Source organism: Callorhinus ursinus, unplaced genomic scaffold (assembly GCF_003265705.2).
Source record: "Callorhinus ursinus isolate GAN/ISIS: 27379988/994484 unplaced genomic scaffold, GSC_fseal_2.0 scaffold20, whole genome shotgun sequence".
NCBI classification, from domain to species: Eukaryota; Metazoa; Chordata; class Mammalia; order Carnivora; family Otariidae; genus Callorhinus; species Callorhinus ursinus.
The window spans coordinates 22,758,831-22,781,029 of NW_027397082.1; the positions used below are offsets into that span (position 1 = coordinate 22,758,831).

At 40.2% G+C, this 22,199-nt stretch overlaps 1 long non-coding RNA gene and 1 pseudogene across 2 annotated transcripts in view; both read left to right on the plus strand.

Moving 5' to 3' along the window:
* Window positions 1-1,749: 1,749 nt before the first annotated feature.
* The window catches only part of LOC112830977 (uncharacterized), a 33,278-nt gene continuing 12,828 nt past the window's right edge, over window positions 1,750-22,199 (plus strand). For both annotated transcript variants that reach the window (XR_003210036.2, XR_012381702.1), the window contains exons 1-2: window positions 1,750-1,847; window positions 2,023-2,057. This is a non-coding gene — a long non-coding RNA (uncharacterized lncRNA). The remainder of the gene's footprint in view (window positions 1,848-2,022; window positions 2,058-22,199) is intronic.
* LOC112830976 (eukaryotic translation initiation factor 1 pseudogene) lies at window positions 14,642-15,683 on the plus strand (annotated as a pseudogene).

Consider the following 22,199-nt stretch of genomic DNA (forward strand, 5'->3'; position numbering starts at 1 on the left):
GTGGGGTAAAGAGTGTGTGGTGGCTCAAGTGTCACAGACTCTAGCTGATCTTATCAACATTTAGCAGATATTCGTGAATAAATGTTAATTTGCTGTCTGCCCTGAGGACAATTTTCAGAGAGCTTAAATGCTTTTTTTCTCTTTTCCTAAATTCCACCAGTTATGATGGCTTCGCTGGCAGATAGGTCCTGAGAGCGCCTCATGCCACCATTCTGGAAGTGTCTCTCAATAAATGCTCTTTTGCTCTTCGCTTTTTTCATTTAACGATGTATCTTGGAAATCACTTCATATCAGTTCATTGAGATCTTCCTCATTTTATTTACAGTGGTGAAGCACTTCATTTTGTGGATGCATCGTGGTCTACTCAAACACTCCCTTATGTATGGGGGAGTTTAGACTGTTCCAGGATCTTGCAATTACAGATGGTACGGCAATGGACAACTTTGTCCACATGTAGTTTCATCCTGGTGGAGGTGTATATTCAGGGTAGACTCCCAGAGTGGCATTGTTGGGCCAAAAGGTAAACACATATTTACTTTGTCAGATATTGCCAAATTCCTTTCTAAAAGGTTATACTGATTTTTATTTCTTTTTTTTTTTTTAAAGATTTTATTTATTTATTTGAGAGAGAGAGAGAGAGCACGAACCAGGGGGGCAGGAGGGTGGGTAGAAGGGCAGAGAGAAGTAGACTCCCTGCCGAACAGGGAGCCCGATGTGGGGCTCAATCCCAGGACCCTGGGATCATGACCTGAGCTGAAGGCAGATGCTTAACCGACTGAGCCACCCGGGTGCCCCCTGATTTTGATTTCTACCAGCAGTCTAGGATAGTACCTGTTTCCCCACAGCCTTACCAACAAAATGTACTGTCATGGTTTTTTTTTTTTTTTTCCCAATTTTTGCCAATCTGGTAAGTGAGAAGTGGTATATCAGTGTAGTTTCAATTCTCATTTCTCTTGAGATGGAACATCTTTACATATTTTAAAGACCATTTTTATACTTTTGTGTGAATTGTCTGTTCATATCTTTTCCTTTCATTCTTTCTCTTGAGTTTTTGGTCTTTCATTCTTCAGTTTCAGAGTTTAAGAATAAACTGGTGATAACAACCCATTTATCAGTATGTTGCAAATATTTCTCCTAGTTTATCAGTTACCTTTTTACTTTTTTGTGTTATTGCTTTTGCCCTTCATAAATTATTTTTATGTAGTCAAATTTATCAATCTATCAATCTTGGGTTTGAAAGCTTTTCCCTATTTTTCATTTTTTTTAAAGATTTTATTCATTTATTTGAGAGAGAGAATGAGAGATAGAGAGCACGAGAGGGAAGACGGTCAGAGGGAGAAGCAGACTCCCCGCCGAGCAGGGAGCCCGATGTGGGACTCGATCCCGGGACTCCAGGATCATGACCTGAGCCGAAGGCAGTCGCTTAACCAACTGAGCCACCCAGGCGCCCTTTTCCCTATTTTTCAAAAGTTTGCACGATGCCACTTCACTTTAACAACAGCCCTACATGAGTACCTGTTTTTGCTAAGTGAAAGAGATGTAAAGAGGATTTTTGCTTCTTTGAAGAAAGGTGAAATGCAAAAGCACTGTTTAGTGTTGGTTTGCAGCAAGCAGTCCTGGAGGCAGTTTGCACCCGAAGCAGTGAGAGTGGCCCCAGCACACTTCCTCCCTGGGCACAGCTCGGGATCTCAGCATCAAACTGCAAGAGCTCTGTGTCTGTGAGCAGCTCTGCTCCACCTCCATCTATTTTGTGCATCCGTTAGCGACATGTGCCTTAAGGTATCAGAAAAGCCTAGGGGGCCTTATTTTTTGGGTCTGGGCATGCTCAAAATTTGTTCCATATCATGGTAAGTGTTTCTTTGATTTATGCTATTTTGGCTTACAAAAGTTTTCCTAGGAACAATCTACTCTCAGAAATAGGGGAAACTTGCACTCATATTAAAAAAAGAATTTATCCATATTTTCTTCTAGTAACTTATGTGGGTTTTTTTTTCTTTTTCTTTTTCTTTCTTTTCCATTTAGATTAGTTTGGAGTTTATTCTTGTGCATGGAGTAAGGTATGGATATAATTTTATCTTTTTCCAAAAGGCTACTCTTTTGCATCTTTTATTTAGCCCAGTGATTTCAGATGTCACTTTTGTATACAAATTTCCTTATCTACTAGGGTTTTTATTTCTGGGATTTCTATTCAATTTCACTGTCAGTCTATTTATACGTCAGTACCAATTGCTTTAATTATAGAGGCTTTATTGCATGTTTTAATGTTTGGTAGGGTTAGGTCCTCACTGTACTTCTTTTTCACGGTTTTTTGGCGATTCTTTCATGTTTGTTTTTCTATACGAATTTTATTATCAGCTGTTGGTATTTTTATTGGGATTATATTAACCTTATAAATTAACTTAAGAAGGATTTATAACTTTATACTGTGTTGTCCTACCTAAACATAGAAAATGTTTTATCATTCGATTGAGCCTATTTTTGTATCTTTCAGAAACATTGCAAAGTTTTGCTCATATAAGTTTTTTACATTTCTTGTAAATTTACTTCCACATACTTAATGTTTTGCTACTGTCAGTGGGGTTTTCTTTGCTATTATATCCTCTAAGTGGTTATTATTAATGCATATGAAAGCTCTTGATTTGTGTGTGTTAGTTTTATATCTTGTTATCTTTCAGAATTCTTCTACTATTTGAGTTAATTTTATTCTTGATTCTCAAGGGCTTACCAGGTATACTATCATGTCATCTGCGATATAGTTATTTTTACTTTTTCTTCACCAATTCTTATGTCTCTGTATTTTTCCTAAGGAAAATATACATTTTATCTAGGTTTCCAAAATTTATTTGCATTGAGCTTTGCAAATTAATCTCTTATGACTTTAAAATTTCTTTTGTTTCCATGGTATATCTCTCATTGTTTTTTATTTTGTACATCTGTGCTTTCTCCCTTATTTCTTGATCAAGTCAGAGAATGGTTTGTCTATTTTGTTAAATTATTCAGGAAACCGGGATTTTGATTTATTAATTAGATTTTCTGCTTTTCTATTCCTTGACTCTTTAATTTTCTACTCTTCCTTTATTATTTCCTACCCTGGGCTTTCTTTTGGTTCACTTTGTCGTTCTTTTCCTATTTTTCCCTCCTAGTTTTTTGAGCTAAGAATTTAATTATTTTATTTTCATTCTTTTGTTTTTAACTGATAAAAGTGTTTTTTTGTACTGTGTACTTTGATCATTGTTGTAATGTATCCCATAGATTCTGATATGTAGTGTTTCCATTAGTCATTCTGTTTTAGAAATTCTATAATTAAAGTTTCCATTTCCTCTTTTTAAAAAATTGATATATAATTGGCATACAACATGATGATTATATATATATATATCTCACCACATAAATTTAGTTCACATAAATGATCACCACGATATCCATCACCACAGTTACAAAATAATATTTTTTCTTGTTTCATTTCCTCTTAAACTGAAATTTGTTTAATATACAATTTTAAAATTTTATAAATTTAAAAATTTAAGGATCCTTAAAATTTTTTAAGTTAATATTTTCTAGTTTTATTGTATTGTGATCAGAGAGTGTTGTCCATAAAATGTTCACCTGATAGAGCTTACTGAAGTTTTTCTCATGACCTAATATAGGATACATTTTTAAGAACTTTTTCTAACATATATCCACAAGATCATCAGTTTTAACCTCTTTTAACCCCAACCTGTTGCCTCTGAGACAATCAATTCTACTTTCCCGTTCCTTTTTTCTTCCTTGTCCCATCTTTTTGGTTGCATTATTTCTACTTTGTCACAATGTCTTACCCTTGTACTGTGGTCTTCTACCCTCATTTCCTACTTTGTTTTAGTCTTTGATCTGTAATGATCTGTACTAAAATACCATCAGCCCTTTGTGTTTTTTGTATGTCTGTACGTACGTATGTATGTACGTACGTAATCTCTGCAACCCAACGTGGGGCTTAAACTCAGGACCCAGAGATCAAGAGTCACACACATGTTCTACCAACTGAGCCAGTCAGGCACCCCACCATCAGCCGTTTGCTAAAATTTTCCAAGTCATCTGTTGGTTGGATGAAGCTTAACCTCTGAAAGATTCCTCAAAAAATGTCCTAAATTCCCGAAAAATGTTTGTCGTGATACTTGAAAAAACAGTTTGGCTGCCATGGATCACACTTTTTTTTTCAGTTTCTAGAAAATGCCACTCCATGTTTGCTTTGCTTTATATGCTGCTTTTGAGAAGTTTGATGCTCACCTCATTCTTTTGCACTCGCAGGTTATGTCCTTTTGTGTCTGGAGGCCTTCAGAACGTTTTTCTTTATCTTTCCAATCTGATAGTTTTGCCGAGATATGTCCCAGAGTTCATCATTTCAGGTTAATTTTCTCAGGTAGTTGGCAGTTCTGTTCGATATGTAGATTCAGGTCTTTGTTATTTCTGAAAATGTTTTCTGAATTATAGTTTTAAATGTCAGTTCTGTTCCATTGCTCTGTTTTCTTCTTCAAAGACTCCAATTATATAAATTATGGTCCTTTGTATTTCTTGTATTTCTACACTTTTCCTTTTCTCCTTCTTTATCTTGTTTTCATTTTCATATTTGTTTTCCTGTCTTCCTTTCCAGCTGGGTTTTTCTTTTCTTTGTTTGTTTTAAGTACGGCACCCGATGCCTTTTTGACTTGGGCGGCGAGCAGTCCTGGAGGCAATTCGCACCCCAAGCAGTGAGAGTGGCCCCAGCGCGCTTTGTGCTGTGCACCCATGTAGCCATCACCCAGGTCCTGTTCCAGCATCCCAGGCGACCCTTCATTCCGCTATCCATCAATACTTCTTCCTGTCAGTCAGTCGTCCCCCTTCAAGGGCAACCACTTTTCTGACTTCTGTCCTTTTTAGTCCTGCTCTTGCTTGGTATTCATCTAACGAAATCAGAGTATGTAAACTTCTGTGTCTGGCTTCATTTATTCAATATTATGTATATGAGGTTCCATGTATATAGCATTATGTATCTACAGTGTTTTATTTTATTGCTGACAACAAATATACCCTGAACACCTGTTACGTGCTGGGCTTTATAACAACAACAATCTCGAACAACGGCTGCAGCTAATTGTGTGCTCTTTCTGAGGCCCAGCCTGGGTGGCATTCTCTACACAGGAAAATATAGAACCAGACACTGGGAATGCTTTTTATCATCACCCTGCAGGCTTGCTGAAGCTAGACAAATGGCCACCAGGATGATGCCTGGGTCAGAAGGGAAACTGTCTTTTAATTATGCATCTTGTAAAACGGTGTTTCAACACTTTTGCCTCAGAATCACCTGCAAGCCTTATTTAAAACACAGTTTGTGGGAAGCACACCAAAGTGTTCAAGCATGATTTGTTCCGGAGGTTTTCATTTTTTTCTTGGGTCTCAGGAAGCATTTCCATGCACTCTACACTCTATACACTAGTCCTTCAGCTGCGTAACTCATAGCTTATTTGGCACTGGGCACCCTGAGGAGCCCCTAGAGGCTGCATGAGTTTTACAGTAACAATTAGGAATGGACTGATTCCAGAAAATATTTAAAGTGTAAGTCCCTCCCAACCCATGAACCAAAATTCTATCCTTTCTAAGAAAAATGAAATGGTTCTTAAAATTGGCTAAGTTTATAAATTTTGGAGAATTATGATTTAGCAGGTGTGAAAAGGACCCCGTCCATAGACAGGGAAACAGGATAGCCGGATGCGGGGGGGGGGGGGGGGGTGCATTTTACCAGAACTAGCCCAGCAGTGCACATGCCACCTAGTGGTTACACTGCACCAGAAGGCTCCCTCTTCTGCAAGCCTGTGACCGCAGAGAAGGGGCTGGACAAAAGTGGGTAAAAACCCCTTTGGAATGACCAGGGGCGCCTGGGTGGCTCAGTCGGTTAAGCATCTGTCTTCCACTCAGGCCACGATCTCAGGGTCCTGGGATGGAGCCTCGAGTCGGACTCCCTGCTCAGCGGGGAACCTGCTTCTCTCTCTGCTCCTCTCCACCTTGTGTGTCTGCACACGCTCTCTCTAATAAATAAATAAAATCTTAAAAAAAAAAAAAAGAACCCCTTTGGAATGACCTATAACAAAATCAGTGGCAACTGCTACACGTTTCTAACCTGTGCGTTTTCTGAGGTCTTGCTTCTCTTCGCTTAGGGATTCCTCTTCTGTATAAGGGCGACCAGGTGAACTTGAGGTTCCCTTTCTGGACAGTGTTTCTTTATGTGGATCAAAATCCCCTCCTAAAGCTTCCCCAGATACTTCCTCTTTCTCGACTTGTAAGTAAAGAAGAAAATAAAACAAAGACTTTATTTTGACGTGAGAATTTTGTTCTTAGTAAATTCATGCTGCCGCAGAGTACTTAGGTAGAAGATTCATTTGGCAGAAGTGTAGGTTGCATACGGGCTGCATATGAGGTTCTAAAGCAGCATGCTCAGGAAAAATATGAGAATGTTATTTTTTTTCCCTGCTAGTTTTCCCCCTGAATTGTGAAGATTACATTATAGAATATTTGGAAAGGGGAAGAAGGAGCATTGCTCCTGTCACCCAGCACTGTGAGTGCTCTTCTGATTCGTGTTGTTTCACACCTCATTCAGGTGTTATCTTCTGCAGCTGGTGGTAAAATATTATTTGCTTGGAAATGCAGTCAATGAAACAAAAAAAGTAAGGTGTGAAAGTGCAATTGACTGATTACTTAAAATGGTTCCTTTGTCAGAGTGACCAAGAGTGTTCAGTGCCCAACAGCGTTAGATATTAGCAATATTTTCCATTTTTGCCATCTCATGCGGAATAATGATAATGCTGGTTAAGTGTGTGTTTTTTGTACTACCTCTGAGGATGAACATTTCATAAGTTAATTGGCTGTTTATAGTTCTTTATCAATTCTTATTCCTATCTTTTGCCCATTTTTCTACTAGTTTTTTTTTTTTTAAGATTTTATTTTTTTAAGGAATCTCTACACCCAACGTGGGGCTTGAACTTACAACCCTGAGATCAAGAGTTGCATGCTCTACTGCATAAGCCAGCCAAGCACCCCTCTATTAGCTTTTTATTGATTTCTTTCTTACTAATTTGAAGGAGTTGTTTATATATTAGTGGTATCACTTTGTCATATCTTGCAAGTTTCTTTCTCACTCTATTCATTTCTCTTTTGGCTTTGTTTATGTATTTAAATGTTTATGTGGTTGAATACATCAATTTTCTCTTCATAGAGTCTCAGTTTCCAGTCTTTTTTTAAAAGTCCAAACTTATCTTGAGGTTAAACAAATGTTATCTTTTATTTTTTCCTATTTTAATAAGAAATAGTTCTATTTTTTGTATTAGAGTATTAATCTCTGTGAGATTTATTGTTGTTTATAGTGTGAAACAAGGTTCTAACTTTATTTTCTTCTGGATGGAGAGCCACTCCATCCCCCACCTTTTTCAGAGAGTGTATAAATTACCACAACCTTTTTGGCAAGTAATCTGGTCATAGCTACTTAAATTTAAAATGCACATACCCTTTTAGAAAAAAAATCAATGAAACTAGGAGTTTTTTTTTAAAAAAGGAGACAAATTTACACTCTTAGCTAGACTAACAAGACTCAAATAAATAAGAAATGAAAGAAGAGATATTACAACAGATGCTACAGAAATAAAAAAGGAGAGGGGCGCCTGGGTGGCTCAGTCGTTTAAGCATCTGACTTTTTTTTTTTTTAAAGATTTTATTTATTTACTTGACAGAGAGAGACACAGTGAGAGAGGAAACACAAGCAGGGGGAGTGGGAGAGGGAGAAGCAGGCTTCCTGCCCAGAAGGGAGCCCGATGCGGGACTCGATCCCAGGATCCTCAGATCATGACCCAAGCCGAGGGCAGACGCTTAACGACTGAGCCACCCAGGCGCCCCGCAACTGACTCTTGATTTCAGCTCCCGTGGTGATCTCAGGGTCATGGGGTCAAGCCCTGTGCTCTGCGCAGAGTCTGCTTGTCCCTCTCCCTCTGCTCCTCTCCCCTTCCCCCACCCCCGCCCTGCTCATGCTCTTTCTCGAATAAATAAATTAATTAAATCTTTTTTTAAAAATAAAAAGATGGGGTGCCTGGGTGGCTCATTCAGTTAAGCATCTGCCTTTGGCTCAGGTCATGATCCCAGGGTCCTGGGGTCGAGCCCTACATTGGGCTAACTGCTCAGTGGGGAACCTGCTTCTCCCTCTCCCTCTGTCTGCCACTCCCCCTGCTTGTGCTCTCTCTTTGTCAAATAAATAAATAAAATCTTAAAAATATATAAATAATAAAAAGAATCATAAGAGACGACTATGAACAATTATAAAGCAAATATCCAACAAAGTGGATAGCCTAGAAGCAATGGATAAATTCCTGGAAACATACAAGCCACCAAGACTGAATCATGAAGAAATAGAAAGTCTGAACAAATCTCTCTAGTGTAGACAGTGAATCAGTATTAAAAAAAAACCCTCCAAATAAAGAAAGCTCAGTACCAGATGGCTTCACTGGTGAATCCTACCAAACATTTAAAGAAGAATTAATGCCAACTTTCAAACTCCTCTAAAAGTTGAAGAGGGGGACACATTTCCAAACTCATTCTATGAGGCTAGCCTTGCCCTGATACGAAAGCCAGATAAAGACACCACAAGAAAAGAAAACCATAGGCCAATATCACTGATGAATGTAAATGTAAAAATCCCCAACAAAATACTAGCAAACTGAATCTAATAGCACATTAAAAGGATCATACACCATGACTAAGTGAAATTTATCCCTGAAATGCAAGGATGGTTTAACATATGAAAATCAATTAAGTGATGCATCAGATTAATAAGATAAGGGGTAAAAAGCATATGATCATCTCAATAGATGCAGAAAAAGCATTTGACAAAATTCAACATCCTTTCATGATAAGAACTCTCAACATAGGAATAGAAGGAAAGTGCTTTAACATAATAAAGGCCATATATGAAAACTCCACAGCTAACATCATAGTCAACCATGAAAAACTGAAAGCTTTTCTTCAAGATTAAGAACAAGGCAAGGATGCCCACTCCTGACACCTCTTTTTAACATAATACTGAAAGTTCTAGTAGAGCAATTAGGCAAGGAAAAGAAAAGCCACCCGATCACAAAAGACCACAAATAGCGAAATCAACCTTGAGAAAGAAGAACAAAACTGAAGGCATCACATTTTCGGATGCAAAATACATTATAAAACTACAGTAATCAAAATAATATGGTACTGGCATAAAGATAGACATATAGACCAATGGAATAGAATAGAAAGCCCAGAAATAAATCAATGCACATACAGTCAATTGATCTTTGACAGGGATGGAAAGAGTACACAATAGGGAAAGACAGTCTCTTCAGCAAATGGTATGGGGAAAGCTAGAGGTCCACATGCAAAAAAAATGAAATTAAACGCTTATACCATACACAAACATCAATTCAAAATTAAATGTAAGACCTGAAGCTGCAAAAATCCTGGAAGAAAACATAGGGTAAAGACTTCATGAAATTGGTCCTGGCAATGATTTCATGGATGTGACACCAAAAGCACAGGCAACAAAAGCAAAAATAGACCATGTCATACTGAAAAGCTTCTGCACAGCAAAGGAAACAACAATCTACAGAATGGGAGTAAATATTTGCAAGCCATACATCTGATAAGGGAATAATCTCCAAAAAATATAAGGAACTATTACAACTCAATAACAACAACAACAACAGCAAAAACCTAATCACTCATGTAAAAAAATGGGCTAAGGACTTGCATAGACATTTCTCAAAAGAAGGCATACAAATGGCCAACAGGTATGTGAAAAAATGCTCACTTCACTAATATCAGGGACATGCAAATCAAAACCATCATAAGAGATCACCTCATACTTGTTAGGATGGCTATTATCAACCCCCCAAAACAAACAAAAAACCCCAAAAGACAACAAGTGTTGGTGAGGATGTAGAGAAATTAGAACCCTTGTACACTATTGTTTCAAATGCAAAATGGTGCAGCTGCTATGGAAAACAGTTATGGAGGTTCCCTAAAAAATTAAAACTAGAACTATCTTATGATTCAGCAATCCCACTACTGAGTATTTATCCAAAAGAATTAAAATCAGGATCTTGGGACGCCAGGGTGATTCAGTCAGTTGGGTATCTGCCTTCGGCTCGGGTCAGGATTCCGGGGTGCTGGGATTGAGTACTGCATGGGAGCCTGCTTCTCCCTCTCCTCTCTGCTTGTGCTCTCTTTCACTATCTCTGTCTCTCTCTCTCAAATAAATAAATAAAATCTTTAAAAATATATAAACAAAATAAAATCAGGATCTTGAAGGGCTCATGTTCTTTGCAGCACTATTCATAGTAGCCAAGATTAGAAACAGTCTAAATATCCATCAGTGGATGAATGGATAAGGAAAATGTGGTGTGTACATACAATGGAATATTATTCAGCCTTAAGAAAGAAGGATATCCTGACATATGCAATAACACTGATGAATCTTCAGGACAATGTGCTAAATGAAATAAGGCAGTCACAGAAAGACAAATACTGTATGATTTCACTTATATGAGATATCTAAAATAATCAAACTCATAGAAGTAAAAAATAGAATGGTGGTTGTCAGGGTCCTTTGAAGGGAAAATGGGATGGTACTAGTCAACAGGCAACAAGTTTCAGTTACGTAAGATGAATAAGTTCTGGAGATCTACTGTACATCTTTGTACCTCTATTCAACAGTACCATACTGCACACTTAAAAATATGTTAAGAAGGTAGATGTCATGTTAAGTGTTCTTACTGCAATAAAATTAAAAATAAGTAAATAAAATGGACATACCCTTTAATGTCCATCACCCATTTACCCCACGCCCCCGCCCCCCCTTCCCTCCAACAGCCCTCAGTTTGTTTCCTATGATTGAGAGTCTCTTACGGTTTGTCAAGACACTACATTTTAAAAAGCAAGGTGCACCATGAGAGACGATGGACTCAGAGAAACAACCGGGGGGTTCTAGAGGGGAGGGGGGTGGGGGGATGGGTCAGCCTGGGGATGGGTATTAAGGAGGGCACGTGCTGCGTGGAGCACTGGGTGTGATGCACAAACAATGAATCATGGGACACTACATCAAGAACTAATGATGTCATGTATGGTGATTAACATAACATAATAAAATTAAAAAATAAAAAGCAAGGTGCAAAAGTGCATGTTTTCTATGAAGTCGTTTTGGGATGTGTGTGTGCATTTGTGTATGATCGTCTAATTTCTGGGAGGATACAAAAGGCAACGAAGAATAGGGATCCCTGAGAAACAGGAAACTAATGAGGTGAGCCCCACCCGTGTCCCGCTTATAGCTTTGAGAGCCTCCAGACCGTGGCGCAGGGAGAACACAAGTGGAGCCCAGCAAGCTCTCTGAGTTAAGGAGACAAAACTGAGAGTCTGGGGAGACCAAGGCAACTAAGGCCACTGAACAGAGTACTGGAGAGGAAAGGGCTGCAAAGAGAGGGGACTCTGGGCATAGTCAGAGAGGCCCTTTGAACACCAGGTTGGGTGCTGATCAGTGCGTACAGGTGAGGAAACTAACTCCCCACCTGAGGCAGGAAAAGAACCCCCTGAAATGATTAGCAGTAGGAGTGCCTGCTGCTTACACCGGCCAGGAATAGTGTCTGTTCCAGGGCCTTGGGTAGTGTACAGAGAAGAGTCTTGCCCTCTAGTGGGAATACTTAGCTGTAGACTGAGCATTGTTCCAGAACTACCTAACAAATCTTTTTTTTAAGATTTTATTTATTTGTCAGAGAGAGAGAGTGCACAAGCAGGGGGAGCAGCAGAGGAAGAGGGAGAAGCAGGCTCCCCACTGAGCAGGGAGCCTGATGAGGGGCTCCATCCCAGGACCCTGGGATCATGACCTGAGCTGCAGGCAGATGCTTAACCGACTGAGCCACCCAGGCGTCCCTATGTCTTTAATTTCTTTTCAGCAATGTTTTGTGTTTGCAGAATAAACTTTTGTACTTCTTTTATTATTTATTTATTTATGTGTGTGTGTGTGTGTGTGTGTGTGTGTGTGAGAGAGAGAGAGAGAGAGAGAGAGAGAGCGAGCACAAGCAACGGGAGCAGCAGATAGAGGGAGAAGCCACCCAGGCGTCCCCTTTGTTAATTTTTTAAAAAGAGTTTTATTTATTTAAGTAATCTCTATACGCAATGTGAGGTTCGAAGTCATGACTCCAGAATCAAGAGTCCCATGCTTTTCCGACTGACTTTTAATTTTTTTCTTAACTATTTCTTGGGTGTTATAAGCAGCTAATGAATCACTGAATACTACATCAAAAACAAATGATGTACTATATGTTGGCTAATTGAATTTTTTTAAAAAGTATTTTTTTCTATGGTTTATTTTTCCATTCAATTTTTCAAATTGACATAGACATGAATATTTTGATGGTTTTTGGATTTTTTTTTGCCTTATTTAATTTCCACCTTTCCTCCAAAGTTACACAAATAGTCCCCTGAATTTTCTTCTACCAGATTTTGTAAAAATACTTTGTATCTTTGGTACATTAGGAATTCATTTCTGTACAGAGCATGAAGTAAGGAGTCTAGTTTTGTTTTCTTTCAGATGAAGAAGTCGATTATGCCAGCCATGATAATCATACTTTCCCTACTGAATTAAAATACCAGTTTTGTTACTAAGTTTGGGATATATATTTAGATTTGTTTTTTATGTTGCTATGCCATTCATTCATTGACTTGGGGGGATCTACTAGGGGAAAGTAGACTAAATCATTCAGGAGTCTGTATGGAAGAAACAAAGTCTGAGAAAACAGAGAAAGGCCAAGAAATTCATGAAAAAAATCATGAGTAGAGATACACTAGATGCTAAAAATTTCTATTAAGCTGTTCTAATCAAAAGGAATAGATGAATAGATACAAATTGAATTTGAAAACTTTCTTCAGTCATGTTCCATCCCTCTAATATAACAGCAAGTTTATTTTCTACTTTTAAAAAAATTTTTATTTATTTACTTATTTGAGAGAAAGCACAAAAGTAGGGAGAGGAACAGAGGGGGAGGGAGATAAGAATCTCAAGCAGGATCCACGCTGAGCACGGAGCCCAGGGCAGGGCTCAATCACACAACCCTGAGATCATGACCTGAGCTGGAATCAAGAGTCAGCGCTCAACCAGCTGAGCCATGGTGCCCCTTATCTTCTACTTTTTATCTTTATAACACAAAAGTCAGCTTTTTTGGAAATCCCCAATTTACCAGTTTTCCAGGCACACTTGTTTTTATTCTCTGTCTCTTCCTAGCTCCCTCCTGCACTTCTGCCTCATGGTTGTTCCTAGAACATTTTCACGGGCCATTTCTTCTCTGGAAGTCTCCAGCCTCCCACCCTTTTGCCCACCTTTCTCTCTCTGACCTCAGTGCTCATCTCCACCAGCTTCTGCCCAGTGCTCTCTCTTCCCCTTTCACTTGCCCTACAACTTTAAAACTTTGTCTTTCCTTTTTTTTTTTAGCTTTTAAAAAATTATTATTAACATATAATGTATTATTTGTTTCAGGGGTACGGGTCTGTGATTCATCAGTCTCACACAATACACAGTGCTCCCCACAACACATACCCTCCCCAACGTCCATCACCCAACCACCACATCCCTCCCACCTCCCTGTCCACTCCGACAACCCTCAGTTTGTGTCCTGAGATTAGGAGTCTCTTATGGTTTGTCTCCCTCTCTGGTTTAACCTTGTTTCATTTTTTCCTCTCTTCCCCTATGATCCTCTGCCTTGTTTTCTCAAATTCCACATATCAGTGAGATCATATGACAGTTGTCTTTCTCTGATTGACTTATTTTGCTTAGCGTAGTACCCTCTAGCTCTATCCACGTCATTGCAAATGGCAAAATTTCATTTTTTTTCTTTTTTTTAAAGATTTTATTTATTTATTTGAGAGAGAGAATGAGATAGAGAGAGCATGAGAGGGGGTAGGGTCAGAGGGAGAAGCAGACACCCTGCTGAGCAGGGAGCTCGATGTGGGACTCGATCCCCGGAGCCTGGGATCATGACCTGAGCCGAAGGCAGTCGCTTAACCAACTGAGCCACCCAGGTGCCCAAAATTTCATTTTTTTTTTTGAAGATTTTTTAATTTATTCATTCAAGACACAGAGATAGAGAGAGAGAGAATATGATCGGGGGAGAAGCAGAGGGAGGGGGAGAAGCAGGTCCCCTGCTGAGCAGGGAGCCCGATGCAGGGCTCGATCCCAGGACCCTGGGATCATGACCTGAGCCGAAGGCAGATGCTTAACCATCTGAGCCACCCAGGCGCCCCAAGATTTCATTTTTTTTTTGATGGCTGCATAATATTCAATTGTATATTATACCACATCTTTACCATTCATCTGTTGGACATTTGGGCTCTTTCCATAGTTTGGCTATTGTGGACATTGCTGCCATAAACATTGGGGTGCAGGTGCCCCTTCAGATCACTGCATTTGTATATTTGGGGTAAATATCCAGTAGTGCAATTGCTGGGTCATAGCGTAGCTTTATTTTCAACTTTTTGAGGAACTTCCATACTGTTTTCCAGAGGGGCTGCACCAGCTTCCATTCCCACCAACAGTGTAGGAGGGTTCCCCCGCAGCCCGCCTTCTCCCACCACCGCCTTCCGCAGGCCATTTCCACCGAGGAAAAAGAATCGTATTATATGTCCGCTATCCAGAACCTCCACTCTTTCGACCCCTTTGCTGATGCAAGTTAGGGTGATGATCTGCTTCTTGCTGGCGCTGAGGATTATATGCATATAAGAATTCAACAGAGAAACGGCAGAAAGACCCTTACTACTGTCCAAGGGATTGCTGATAATTACGATAAAAAGAAACTAGTGAAGGCGTTTAAGAAGAAATTTGCCTGCAATGGTACTGTAATTGAGCATCCAGAATATGGAGAAGTAATTCAGCTACAGGCTGACCAGCCCAAGAACATATGCCAGTTCCTGGTAGAGATTGGACTGGCTAAGGACGACCAGCTGAAGGTTCATGGGTTTTAAGCGCTTTTGGCTCACTGAAGCTTAAGTGAGGATTTCCTTGCGATGAGTAGTATTTCCCTTCTGTCCCTTGTCACAAGTTTAAAAACCTCACAGCTTGTATAATGTAACCTTTTGGGGTCTGCTTTTAACTTGGACTAGTGTAACTCCTTCATGCAATAAGCTGAAAGGAGCCATGCTGTCTAGTCTTGAAGTCCCTCATTTAAACAGAGATCAAGCAGTAGGCGCCTGGCAGTGTCCAGCCTGAAACCAAGCAGTAATGTGATGTTTCGGTCCAGCCCAGAGCCCCAAGATCACAGATGGCTACGTCTGGCCAGAAGCTCCTCGGCTCTCCCTCTTCAGAGTTCCCTGCCCTAAGAGAATGTCACCACCTAAACAGCCCACGGTGAAGCTGAGAGGTCAGGATGGGGTAAGGCAACCACAGCTGTGCTGCTACAGGGAGTCATTGGTAGTCCAAGAAAGATCCCTGGTGTCTCCAAACTGACCAGGTGGGCAGAGCTTCGAGGGGCCACCTTCCCTCTAGTGAGGTGTGATAGGACATCTGACTTGCCACCAAGGTCTTTTTGACCAGACCTATCCTAGCTAATCGATGTCCAAACACCAGAATGTGAGGCCAACCTTCATAGGAGTTAAACTTTTGACAAGGGAACAAACTTGACACTAATGTGTCAGTCACGTAGTTATAGCTGTAGAGTTTGCAGCTTCCTAGCAGCAGCTGCCCAATGCCATGTGAAGTAGCAGACTGGTTAGGGTTTATTTTTTTCCTTCAGTTTTAATGTTATGTAATGTATTTAAACCCTTATTTAAATTAAAACTTCCTTTCAGAAAAAAAAAAAAACCCAAAAAACATTCCTCTGGCTATTCAGGGTCTTTTCTGGTTCCATACAAATTTTAGGATTATTTGTTCCATTTCTGTGAAACAAGTGGATGGTATTTTGATAAGGATTGTATCGAATGTGTAGAATGTGTATTGTAGAATGTGTATTGCTCTAGGTAGTAGAGACATTTTCACAATATTTGTTCTCCCAATCCATGAGCATGGAATGGTTTTCCATTTCTTTGTGTCTTCCTCAATTTCTTTCATGAGTATTTTATAGTTTTCTGAGTACAGATCCTTTGCCTCTTTGGTTAGATTTATTCCTAGGTATCTTACGGTTTTTCGTGCAATTGTAAATGGGATCAATTCCTTAATCACTCTTTCTTCTGTCTCGTTGTTGGTGTATAGAAATGCAACTGATTTCAGGCACCTGGGTGGCTCGGTTGGTTAAGCGACTGTCTTTGGCTCAGGTCATGATCCTGGAGTCCTGGGATCGAGTCCCGCATCAGGCTCCCTGCTCGGCAGGGAGTCTGCTTCTCCCTCTGACCCTCTTCCCTCTCGTGCTCTCTATCTCTCATTCTCTCTCTCTCAAATAAATACATAAAATCTTTAAAAAGAAAGAAATGCAACTGATTTCTGTGTATTGATTTTATATCCTGCCACTTTATGGAATTCCTGTATGAGTTCTAGCAATTTTGGGGTGGAGTCTCTTGGATTTTCCACATAAAGTATCATATCATCTGCAAAGAGTGAGAGTTGGACTTCTTTGCCGATTCAGATGCCTTTTGTTTCTTTTTGTTGTCTGATTGCTATGGCTAGGACTTCTAGTACTATGTTGAACAGCAGTGGTGATAGTGGACATCATTACCATGTTCCTGACCTTAGGGGTAAAGCTCTGTTTTTCCCCATTGAGAATGATATTTGCTGTGGGTTTTTCATAGATGGCTTTTATGATATTGAGGTATGTGCCCTCTATCCCTACACTGTGAAGAGTTTTAATCAAGAAAGGATGCTATACTTTGTCAAGTGCTTCTTTTGCATCTATTGAGAGCATCATATGGTTCTTGTCCTTTCTTTTATTAATGTAGTGTGTCACATTAATTGATTTGCAGATGTTGAACCAACCTTGCAGCCCAGGAATAAATTCCACTTGGTCATGGTGAATAATCCTTTTAATGTACTGTTGGATCCTATTGGCTAGTATCTTGGTGAGAATTTTTGCATCCATGTTCATCAGAGATATTAGTCTGTAATTCTCCTTTTTGGTGGGGTCTTTGTCCGGTTTGGGGATCAAGGTAATGCTGGCCTCATAAAATGAGTTTGGAAGTTTTCCTTCTATTTCTATTTTTTTGGAAGAGTTTCAGAAGAATAGGTATTAATTCTTCTTTAAATGTTTGGTAGACTTCCCCTGGGAAGCCATCTGGCCCTGGGCTCTTGTTTGTTGGGAGATTTTTGATTACTGCTTCAATTTCCTTACTGGTTATGGGTCTGTTCAGGTTTTCTATTTCTTCCTGGTTCAGTTTTGGTAGTTTTTTTTTTTTTTTTTAAGATTTTATTTATTTGACAGAGAGAGACACAGCGAGAGAGGGAACACAAGCAGGGGGAGTGAGAGAGGGAGAAGCAGGCTTCCTGCTGAGCAGGGAGCCCGATGCGGGGCTCGATCCCAGGACCCTGGGATCATGACCTGAGCTGAAGGCAGACGCTTAACGACTGAGCCACCCAGGCGCCCCAAGTTTTGGTAGTTTATACATCTCTAGGAATGCATCCATTTCTTCCAGATTGTCTAATTTGTTGACATATAGTTGCTCAAAATATGTCCTTATAGTTGTTTGTGTTTCTTCAGTGTTGGTTGTGATCTCTCCTCTTTCATTCATGATTTTATTTATTTGGGTCCTTTCTCTTTTCTCTTTGATAAGTCTGGCCAGGGGTTTATCAATCTTATTAATTCTCTCAGAGAATCAGCTCCTAGTTTCATTGATCTGTTCTACTGTTCTTTTGGCTTCTGTTTCATTGATTTCTGCTCTGATCTTTATTATTTCTCTTCTCCTGCTGGGTTTAGGCTTTATTTGCTGTTCTTTCTCCAGCTCCTTTAGGTGTAGGGTTAGGTTGTGTATTTGAGAACTTTCTTGTTTCTTGAGAAAGGCTTGTAGTGCTATACACTTCCCTCTTAGGACTGCCTTTGCTGCATACCAAAGATTTTGAACAGTTGTGTTTTCATTTTCATTTGTTTCCATGAATTTAAAATTCTTCTTTAATTTTCTGGTTGACTCATTTGTTCTTTAGTAGGATGCTCTTTAGCCACCACATATTTGAGTTCTTTCCAACTTTCCTCTTGTGATTGAGTTCTAGTTTCAAAGCATTGTGGTCCAAAAATATGCAGGAAATGATCCCTATCTTTTGGTACCGGTTGAGACCTGATTTGTGACCCAGGATGTGATCTATTCTGGAGAATGTTCCATGTGCACTAGAGAAGAATGTGTATTCTGTAGCTTTGGAATGAATGTTCTGAATATATCTGTGAAGGCCATCTGGTCCAGTGTGTCATTTAAAGCCCTTATTTCCTGGTTGATCTTTTGCTTAGATGATCTGTCCATTTCAGTGAGGGGGGTGTTAAAGTCCCCCACTATTATTGTATTATCTTCAATGTGTTTCTTTGATTTTTGTTATTAATTGGCTTATATAATTGGCTGCTCCCATGTTAGGGGCATAAATATTTAAAATTGTTAGATCTTCTTGTTGGATAGACCCTTTAAGTAAGATATAGTGTCCTTCCTCATCTCTTATTACAGTCTTTGGTTTAAAATCTAATTTGTCTGATATAAGGATTGCCACCTCAGCTTTCTTTTGATGTACATTAGCATGATAAATGGTTTTCCACACCCTCACTTTAAATCTGGAGGTGTCTTTGGGTTTAAAATGAGTCTCTTGCAGACAGCATATTGATGGGTCTTGTTTTTTTTATCCAGTCTGATACCCTGTGTCTTTTGATTAGGGCATTTAGCCCATTTACATTCAGGGTAACTACTGAAAGGTATGAACTTAGTGCCATTGTATTGCCTGTAAGGTGACTGTTACCGTATATTGTCTCTGTTCCTTTCTGGTCTATGTTACTCTTGGGCTCTCTCCTTGCTTAGAGACCCCTTTCAACATTTTTTGTAGGGCTGGTTTGGTGATCGCAAATTCTTTTAGTTTCTGTTTGTCCTGGAAGCTTTTTATCTCTCCTTCTATTTTCAATGACAGCCTAGCTGGATAAAGAATTCTTGGCTGCATATTTTTCTCCTTTAGTACCCTGAATATATCATGCCAGTCCTTTCTGGCCTGCCAGGTCTCTGTGGATAGGTCTGCTGCCAATCTATTGTTTCTACCATTGTAGTTTACAGACCTCTCGTCCCGAACTGGTTTCAGGGTTTTTTCTTTGTCTCTGAGATTTGTAAGTTTTACAATTAGATGTTGGGATGTTGACTTATTTTTATTGATTTTGAAGGGGGTTCTCTGTGCCTCTTGGATTTTGATGCCTGTTTCCTTCCCCCAATTAGGGAAGTTATCCACTATAATTTGCTCCAAAATACCTTCCGCCCCTCTCTTTCTTCTTCTTCTGGGATCCCAATTATTCTAACATTGTTTTGTTTTATAGTATCACTTACCTCTCAGATTCTCCCCTTGTGATCCAACAGTTGTTTCTCTCTCTTTTTCTCAGCTTCTTTATTCTCCATCATTTGGTCTTCTATGTCACTAATTCTCTATTCTGCCTCATTTATCCTAGCAGTCAGAGCCTCCATTTTTGGTTGCACCGCATTAATAGCCTTTTTGATTTAGACTTGGTTATAGTTTGTTTCTCCAGAAAGGGATTCTGTAGTGTCTTCTGTGCTTTTTTCAAGCGCAGCTAGTATCTTTTTTTTTCTTTTGTTTTTAAAGATTTTATTTATTTATTTGACAGAGAGAGACACAGCATGAGAGAGGGAACACAAGCAGGGGGAGTGGGAGAGGGAGAAGCAGGCCTTCCACAGAGCAGGAAGCACAATGCAGGACTTGATCCCAGGACCCTGGGATCATGACCTGAGCTGAAGGCAGAAGCAATGACTGAGCCACCTAGGCGCCCCCCAGCTAGTATCCTTATAAACGTTATTCTGAACTCTACTTCTGACATCTTACTAAAGTCCATATTGATTAGATCCCTGGCAGTTGGTACGGCCTCTTGTTCTATTTTTTGACGTGAGTTTTTCCATTTTGTCATTCTGTCAAGCGAACAGATGAATGAGAGAAAAAAATGCTAAAAGAGTAACAACAACCCCAGAGAAATACACACTAATCAAATCAGAAAAGACCGAAACTGGGGGGAAAAGAAAAAAAAAAGATCAGGCTGCTGAATAGAACAGAGCCATACACTAGATTTTGGGTGTATTTTGGTCTGTTAGAAGAAACTGCATCCCAAAATTTTAAAGAAAGAAAAACATATATATGCAAAAATAAGGTTAAATACAGTGAAGGGATGGAATATGACTGTAAAAATGAAAATCAAAAAAAGATTTTAGGGGCACCTGGGTGGCTCAGACATTATACATCTGCCTTCAGCTCAGGTCATGGTCCCAGGATCCTGGGATCAAGCCCCACATTGGGCTCCCTGCTCCATGGGAGGCCTCCTTCTCCCTCTCCAACTCCCCCTGCGTGTGTTCCTGCCCTCACTATCTCTTCCTCTGTCAAATAAATAACAAATAAAATCTTTAAAAAAGATTTTAAAAAAGGAATTGATAATAAGTTGGTTGAAAAAAGAAAGAAGAAAAATTAAAAAAAGAAAGAAAGAAAGAAAGAAAGTGATCAGGCGGGTAAATGGAACAGAGCCATACACTAGATTTTGGGTATATTTTGGTCTGTTAGAAGAAACTGCATCCCAAATTTTTGAAGAAAGAAAAACATATATATATATAATAAATAAGGTTATATACAATGAAGGGATAGACTATGACTGTGAAAATGAAAATTAAAAAAGATTTTTAAAAATGAATTGATACAATAAGAAGTTGGTTGAAAAAGGAAAGAAGAAAATTTAAAAAAAGAAAAGAAAAAGAAAAAGAAAGAAAATTTTAAAAATTAACTTTGAAAGACTAAGGAATCATGGGGAAAAAGCCATGAATTCTATGTGCAGTATTCCCCTAGCGCTGGAGTTCTGCCGTTCTCATTGATCGGTAGACTTGGTCTTGGCTGGCGGGCTGTTCGTGCTGATCTTCTGGGGGAGGGGCCTGTTGCTGTGGTTCCCAAATGTCTTTGCCGGAGGCGGAATTGCCCTGCCCTTGCTGGGCCGGGCTAAGTAATCTGCTCGGGTTTGCTCTCGGGAGCTTTTGTTCCCTGCAAGCTCTCGGTACAGCTTTGGAGGACGGGGGTGAAAATGGCGGCCTCCGAATCTCTGCCCAGGAGGAGCCGAGAACTTGGGGACCCGCTCCTCAGTGTGCCCCCAGAGAAAAGCAGTCAGTCACTCCCATCTCCCTGCTCTCTGGCCACACTTCGTGCTCACCCGGCCTGTGACTGAGCGTTTCCATCTCAGGTACAGACCCTGATTCGAGTCTCCAAACCCCACAGATTCCTGCAGCATGCTTCTGTGCCACTCCTCCCAGAGGAGGAAGGGGGTTTGGTTCTGGCAGCTTCTGCCACTTGTTGGGCCCCGGCTCAGAGAGCAGTGGCCCGACTGTGCCTCAGTTCTTGGTTTATGGCAACCCCGAGCTGAGAGCCCACTCCTCGGCTCCATCTTTGCAGCCAGCTTCCCCACTTTGATACCCGGGAGCTCTGCTGCACTCAGGCACCCCCAGTCTTGTCCCAGCGAGGGTTCCACCCCCCACTTAGCCACTGGAGCGAGGTCCCTCAGTGGAGCCGACTTCTAAAAGTTCTGATTTTGTGCTCCGAGGATCTATCACTTGCCAGAAGTGGCTGATGGAGGCCCCCTCCCCCCACCGTCTACCTTCCCGAATATTGCCTTGGATTCACTTCTCCGCACGTCCTACCTTCCAGAAAGTGGTTACTTTTCTGTTCAGACAGTTGCTATTTTTTTTCCCTCGTTCTACAGTTGAGTTTGTAGGTGTTCAGAATGGCTTGATAGCTATCTAGCTGAATTCCTGAGACCAGATGAAATCTGGGTCTCCTACTCCTCCGCCATCTTGGACTCTTCCTGTCTTTCTTTATTGGAAGAGCAGTGCTGTATTACTCATCTCACTCTAACCCGGGCCAGCCCCAAGCTCTAGATGGCTACGACCACGAGGGCCTAGAAAGTGTGTGGCAAAGCAAAGACAGCTCACTTTCTGAGGATTTCTGCCTCCAGCTTTTTAAAGCAACAACTTTCTCTCCCTCCTCCCTGAGCGTAGTT